The sequence below is a fragment of the Elaeis guineensis genome, chromosome 3, assembly GCF_000442705.2.
Source record: "Elaeis guineensis isolate ETL-2024a chromosome 3, EG11, whole genome shotgun sequence".
Lineage (NCBI taxonomy): Eukaryota > Viridiplantae > Streptophyta > Magnoliopsida > Arecales > Arecaceae > Elaeis > Elaeis guineensis.
Genome location: NC_025995.2, coordinates 111,316,065 through 111,323,906, shown reverse-complemented (window position 1 = coordinate 111,323,906; position 7,842 = coordinate 111,316,065).

The window sequence follows — 7,842 nt, the reverse complement described above, 5'->3', positions numbered from 1 at the left end:
CAAAAATCGTATATGTTATCACAACAACAGAGTATGGTACATCACATGGCTTGTTTTTTTGGGTAACACATCGCATGGCTTGTAACTTGGGTACGTGATTTAATCAAAAGAAAACATTTGGAGTACTAAAAGAGATGATTGCTTCCAGCTTCAGAAAAAGGGGATGGTTGCCCATATTACTGTATTATTTCCTTACTTCGTGAGTGGCAATTCATTCTATTTAGTAAATGAGATTTGTTATGGAGGAAATCTGCCAATCGAAACGGACTTTCTTTTTGGGGTGCATTCAGAGTGACTTGGTAAAATTACATCAGACTAGGGTTCAGGATCTTGACTTCGCACCCATTTCAGATTACCAACTCAATTTTTCATATAGATGAAGCCTACAATGGCATCCACGACAAACAACCTTAATTCGAAGATTTTTCTCCTCAATGAATGGTTAAAATTCGGTCCAATAGCCTAAAGAATCAAATCTAATAATCTATAAATTTTGACTACCAGACTACGGCTAAACTTCCTAATAAAAAAAAGAATAAAGAAGACTCTAAAGTGAGGAACATTTTTGGATGGGAGAACTTTCATAATAAAAGCTATTTCTCTCTTTATTCTTTTCTTATCCTCTAGTATTTTCGAGCTTCAATTAATTTAGGCATCGAAGCGTCCCAGTCAGGATACTCTTAAGGAGTGTGGACTTCTTTTATAAGTCCCCTTCAGCATCTTGAATCCTGGACAGCATTCACTCTAGCCACGTTAGCACTTGATTGGAGTCTCACAGCAATAGGATTGAAGGATAATAATGATTTGGTGAAAGTCATAATTCTGCTAGTTTAGTTCTAAATTGTCATTGTCTATCACTAAACTTACTTGGAACTAACCTTTTTAATTGGTCAAATGTTCTTGAGAATTCTCATAAGGTCTAATATAATCCATAACAATGTCACCCGTAAGTCTTTTGTTTATATTTTCGAACAACCTAATGAAGGCCATGATGAGGATTTTTGTAAATTTCATCCAGTTAAAGTTTTAGAGACCAGCATTATCTTTTTTGAGGTAAGAACACGACTGGATGAATGCGTTGCAGCGATAAGCAATATCATTGTTTAGGGGGTTTAATTTACATATTCACGGATATTAAAATTTTTGTAGGTGGTGACTCTAGAAATGATAGGAGTAAGGATAAATAAGGAATTGCAGGATTAGGTTGGAGAGTTTTTTTTTTTTAAGCACCGTCAATATTAAAAGAGATATAATAACAAAAATACCAGGATAGCCCCAAAAGGAGGGTGATTGGGTGAAGAAGAACGAAATTGGAAATATAATTACGAAAAAATAATCGATATATCGCTTTATTACAAGAGTGTTGCTATTACAATTCAGATCTCATATGAAAGAAGTTGCATGGTTACCGTATAACTTTTATGGTGGTCCTCTCTTTGGTGACGTAGACTGCAGAAGCATTTCTAGTCGCAATGTCCGTTGAAAGGCTATTGATGTACAAATGTCTTGCAGCCTTTTTTCTTTTTTCTTGATACAAAAGTGGAGGAGAAAATATTCTAGAAATAGAGAAAGTTATACATGTTACAGAGCATAGCTAGGCCTAAGCCCTTAACTATGTAAACAATCTTCTGCATGATTTCCTTCTCGCGGTGCATGAGTAACTTTAGTTGTCCATCTGGAAGCCATCCACATATATATATCTAGAGGAAGAAGGATTGGTAAGCCGATTCATAATTGTTGCTGAATCTCTCTCTATCCATAATTTTTGATCTTCCAATGTGTACAGCTATCTGTAGACAATAATACGAAGCAACCACGAGTTCAGCAAACGCAAGGTAGGAAAGAAGCCCAGGCCGCTTTCATTAGATAACTGCTGCCAACAAGTTTGAGCACAAGAACAAGTGACTGCTACGCGTTCACAATCCTAGGTATATGATGGACACAGATCGCAGTATTGAGCATCTTCAAGAAGGATACCACGGCTTGCTCGAACAACTTTGTAAGGAAGTTTTAAATTCACCAGTTTCCACCAAAATATTTTCATCCTCATAGAAACTTGCGAACCCCACAGCCAGTTAAAATTGACTGAATTACTTGGTCGGGAAAATAAAGCATAGAAATATTTCAAGAAGGTTTGATTAAGCTTGCTAATGTCCCAAGTGAGGATCAAACCAATTTCCAAGTGGTTTAAGTGTGTTTGACATTATTTCAGTAGAGAATAGAGCAGCTAATTGGGATTGATTCCGTAAGCCCAAAGGAGAAATAAATAACGCAACCTGTATATGTGTGTGTGTGTGTGTGTTTATATATATATATATATATATATATATATATATATATATATATATATATATATATTTTGGTTAAAAGACAACTGCATTGAATTACATGAAAAATAAGTGTACAAAAATTGCTAGTTGCCCATGTATAAGAGGACTGATGAAAGTGAGGAGCGCACGGCAAATAAGAAACTTGTAACGCAGGTAAGAAAAAGTAATACAAAACAAAAGAGTAAATGAAGACATAGTATACTCAATTGGGTAACAGAAGAAAGACAAAGCCTATGGACAAAGTAAACACACTATAAGAAATTTGATTTTTTGCGACGAAATTTTTTCGTCGCTAAAAATCATATTTTCGTCGCTAAAAGTATTTGCGACGAAATATATCGTCGTTAAAAATTTGTAGAAAAAGCCTCGTAGCAAAAGACTTTAGCGACGAAACGATTTTATTTCGTCGCAAAAAATAGTAAACATAGACGACGAAGTATGTGCTGTATTAGCAACGAAAATATTTTGTCGCAAGAGCTTAAATTTTCGTCGCTAAAATTGTAACGAAAAATAATTTCGTCGCTAAATATTGTGATTAAAAAAAAATATTTTCTTATTTTTTACGACAAAAATGAAATTCGTCGCAAAACTTAGCAACGGATTTCGTCGCAAACAAAATTTATCGCAAAATTTTCGTTGCAATAATTGCGACGAAAAAAATGTTCGTTGCTATAATTGCAACGAAATAAAAATTTCGTCGCTATAATGGCGACGAAATAAAAATTTCGTCGCTATAAGGGCGACGAAATAAAAAAATTCATCGCCATAATTGCGACAAAATAAAAATTTCGTCGCAAAAAGTTAAAATTTTTAGCGACGAAACTATTTTTTCATCGCAAAAATAGCAACGAAATAAAAATTTCATCGCTATAAGGGCGACGAAATAAAAAAATTCGTCGCCATAATTGCGATGAAATAAAAATTTCGTCGCAAAAAGTTAAAATTTTTAGCGACGAAACTATTTTTTCGTCGCAAAAATAGCAATGAAATAAAAATTTCGTCGCTATAAGGGCGACGAAATAAAAAAATTCATCGCCATAATTGCGACGAAATAAAAATTTCGTCGCAAAAAGTTAAAATTTTTAGCGACGAAACTATTTTTTCGTCGCAAAAATAGCAACAAAATAAAAAATTTCGTCACAATGTATAATAAAAATTTTACTTTTTTGGGTTCACAAATTTTTTGCGATGAAATTAATATTTCGTCGTTAAAATAAATTTTGGATAAAAAATAAAATTTTTATTTTTTTTCAAAAAAAATCTGCTCAAATACAAATTCTCTGATCAAACATATTTTAAATAAACAGTATATTAACATAATAAAAATATTCTAAGTCAAAAGACCAATTCAAAGTATCAAAAAGTTTCATAACCATCTTTGTCATATACAAAAATATAAGTCCATACACCATTTTAAATTTAAAATTACTACAAACTCGATATGATCTGACTCGTTGGCCTCGTTCCCTTCTTCAGGCGTCGATCCCTGACCCGATATGTATCGCGATGGTGGTGCAGAGGCGGCATCATGTGACTGTAGAGGTGCTAACTCAGAAGCATCAATATCGAGCCATCCCACCATCGCAGCTACTATCCTCTCGAGCGTTTGACTACGATTCATCCAGTAACTAATCTGATCTTGCATCATGTTCATGGATGTCCTAACTGCCTCTGGCACCGATGCATCATCAGACCGGCCGGATGACGAACTGCGTGATTTTTTGGACCGCATGCTATGACCAGATCCTAGCTGCCACCCAAGGACGGTATCCAAAATCGTATCATCTGTCATCAAACAAACCTGCTGTGATCCAGTATCACCGTCAGATCCTACCTCCCTCGTCGTCTGGTCTCTCAATTCTAACATTTTTTCCTTCACAATAAACCAAATAAAATCATAATTTTTTTTCAAACTCTTTAAAAGTATTCAAAATGTAGAGTAATGAACATATATCATGTATCACTAAATGCATATAACAAAAAAATATATATGGTTTATAAATTGATAGAGATGTACCTGTAAGGAGATGATGCTGCGGTACCATGACCTCCGGCTGGGCAAGCTCTGGCTGAGCACTAGTCTGCTCTATGGACTCGGACAACTGAGTCTCATCTAAATCCTCTGACTCATCATGCAAAATGCTAAAGTGAGGATGTGTATCATCAAGCGGAGCCTGCTGCCTACCTCGTGAATGTCTACGTCCAGGACCAGTCATGATGCTGCAATGATGACATGGCAAGTCTTATTACATCATCAGAAATCACATGGCAAGGTGGCCCTCAGTTAAGTTGCTGGAAGATCATGCTTTGCAACAACCTTGGATTGAAATGCACATGAGCAGGGAAGAAGTACGACGGTTATGGGAAAAAAATGCAACTTTCTTAACCTTTAGAATGTATTGTAATGTTATCACTTACTGATAGAACTCATCCCCGCCCATTTCCATTCTTAATAGCTATATAGCAAGAACCGTGCAAAGAAAACACTTAGGTAAAAGGCACGAAATATGCGCTTAATCAAATTGAACCCGCGCTAATTGACCAGATCAAAAGCTTGGACTCATCTCGTAATAAAGTCCATTAAAATGAATCCTACATTGAATAAGTGGTTAGAAAGAAAATTGTTTACTGTTGCATACATATCCATATGCATATATGCACCTATTGATGCACAAAAATATATAGACACGCAGCTGCTGCCCCAACTTGATGGTTCCATCATGCGACACAAAAGATCCCAGTGTTTGTTCATTAAAATTTTTGCAAAAATAAATGCAGTATAAGAACAAAATTAGACCAATAATCTCATTCCAGCCGACAAGAATGAGTGGGTGTGATTCAGCAAGTTCCTGGGTGTCCCACTAAATTGCATCACGACACCACACTAGATTCCTTCTCCATCAGTAGAACCTGAAAATGCCGCAACATTTTAGTCCCATACTAGCTAGAGAACTTGAGAGAAGAAAGCAACGCGTTCATCAAAGATAAATTGATACAGACGGCAGCTTCTTAGTACAGATTCTCCCCTGAAATTGGCTCAGAGACAAATCTAAGTTTCTTTACGAAGACAAAATATTGCATCCAGAAATACTGACAACCAACCAAATTTAAAGCAAAATTCAGTAAATATTGAGTTATAGCTACTTATCCAACATTTTCTACCTGTTTAGATTCTTCAATTGGAATGAAGATTATGTCCTGCTCAAGAACTGACAAGAAAATGAGCAGGTCTATTGATGAATTCAAGGACAAATACAAAAATAGACAACAAAAAAATAAAAGGAGACAGTTCTATCTATATCTTCATGATCTCCAAATGATTACCACATCTCCTCTTCGACCACATATATAGCAACATTTCTTTTTCAATATTCTCTACCTGGTTCAAATACCAGAGCCTTTTAATAAATTTGCATTCAGGTAATTAGGTTCAAAGCTGTCCCTTTTAAGTTTTATCATCAGCTGACCATAATTCATAGCATAAAAAAAACTTCAAGTCACTTTATGTACGATTCCTGTTTCCAGACAATCTTCCACCTCTGGTGGTAACTGGTTCCACTTACCTATATAGAACTGGCTTGCTTGGTTAAAAGTTAAAACACAACATGGAACCTCGATAACTTTCAACCAGAAATGGGGTCAAAAAAGATAGTAGAGTACTATTAGAATCATAATAATCTAATTGGAGCTCTGTGCAGAGGAAACTTGCCCAAAAGATTGAAGCGTTGCCCCACAGTTTGGTATAATTTCTCAACAGAAGTTTCCACAAGCCCAAGGCAGAAAATGTTTAAAATGCTATAATTTGATAGGTACAATGCATATAAGAAAATTTCTCACAGAAAGGGTAATTGAAAAATTAGATCCATTTCAAAAATTAGACTAACAAAATTAAAAGGACAGAAAGGAGAGTTGGTGAAAGAATCGAAGGAGGGAGTTGTCATCATGGTGTGGGCTGTCTGTAGGAATGAACACCTGTGTTGAGACACACATAGTAAAGCAGCAAGATGCTACTGAAAACAGACAGAGGAAACGGCACCCATGAGTAGAATTAGTGTAGGACCTTTCATTCTATTATGGACGGTAGGCGGCGGTGGGCCGAAGCGGTAGGCGGTGGCGGGGGACGGGAGGCCGAAGCTGTGGGCGACGCCGCGGAAGGGGGCAGCGTGGGCGAGGCGGAAGAGGGGCATAAGAGGAGGAAGAAGATGAAGGAGAGGGCTCTAGGGTTAGGGTTTCGAGGGATTGAAGGGAACCGGAGGGAAGGAGGCAGAGAAGAGGGAGGATTCGAGGGACCGGGTTTGGGAGGGGAGGAGGAGGAGGTCGGAGTCGGAGAGGAAGCGGAGGGAGAGGAAAACGGTGGAGGCGAGGAGGGAGAGGACAGGCGAGGAAGGAAACGGTGGGGGAGGGAGGGAGATGGCGACACAGTGGAGACCGAGAGGGAGACGGTGCGCGGAGGAGAGGGTGGCGAGGCGGGAAGGAGATGGCGCGCTGGGAGGTGGGCTCGATCAGCGACAGGGGGCGGGCTCGAGCGGCGACGGTGGCGGAGAGGGAGGGCTCGACGGCGGTGGGGAGGGAGAGAGAGAGGATGGTGGCGGGGAGGGAGAGAACTTACCGAGAAGGACGATCGGTGACCGGGGAGGGAGGACTGTCGCCGGAGATCGGGGAGGGAGAAAATTTGGACGACCGCGGCGGAGATCAGGGAGGGAGAAATCAACAGGTTTATTTTCAATTAGGGCAAAATATCAAAGGGTTTTTTTTTTGAATTAAAAAATATGTAGCGACGAAATACATTTGTTGCTAAAAATAAATATTTTATCGTAAAAAAATATTTTTTTTGCAACAAAAATTTTTTCATCGCAAATGATTAATTTTTTACAACGAAAATTTAATTTCGTCGTAAATATAAAAAATAATCGTAAAATCAAGTCGTAAAAAAAAAATTTAGCAACGAAAAATTTTTCCGTCGTCAAAAAAAAATATTTTTTTGCGATGAAAAAAATTTCGTCGCTAAAGATCAATTTCTAGCAACGAAATTTAAATTTTAATCGCAAAATATTCAAATTTTTTCAACAAAATAAAATTTAGCGACGCAATAGTTTCGTCGCTAAATATAAATAAAATTGGTCGTAAAAGTCTTTCTTTTTTGCAACGAAATATCAATTTCGTCATAAAAAATATAATTTTTTTGCGACAAAATTTTTTTTTATCGCAAAAAAATATTTTTTTACTATGAAAAAAAATATTTTATCACAAAAAAATTTATTTTTTGCAACGAAAAAAAAGGTTCGTCGCTAAAAATCAACTTCTAGCAACAAAAATAAAAATTTCGTTGCAAAAGATATAACTTTTTGCAACGCAATTTTTTTCGTCGCAAATACCTGATTTTTGGGAACGAAATTTAAATTTCGTTGCAAAAGCTTAGTTATTTGCGACGAAATAAATTTCGTCGCTAAAATTTCATCGTTAAAAGTCAAATTTCTTATAGTGACACTATACAACTGTAAATATATATCAA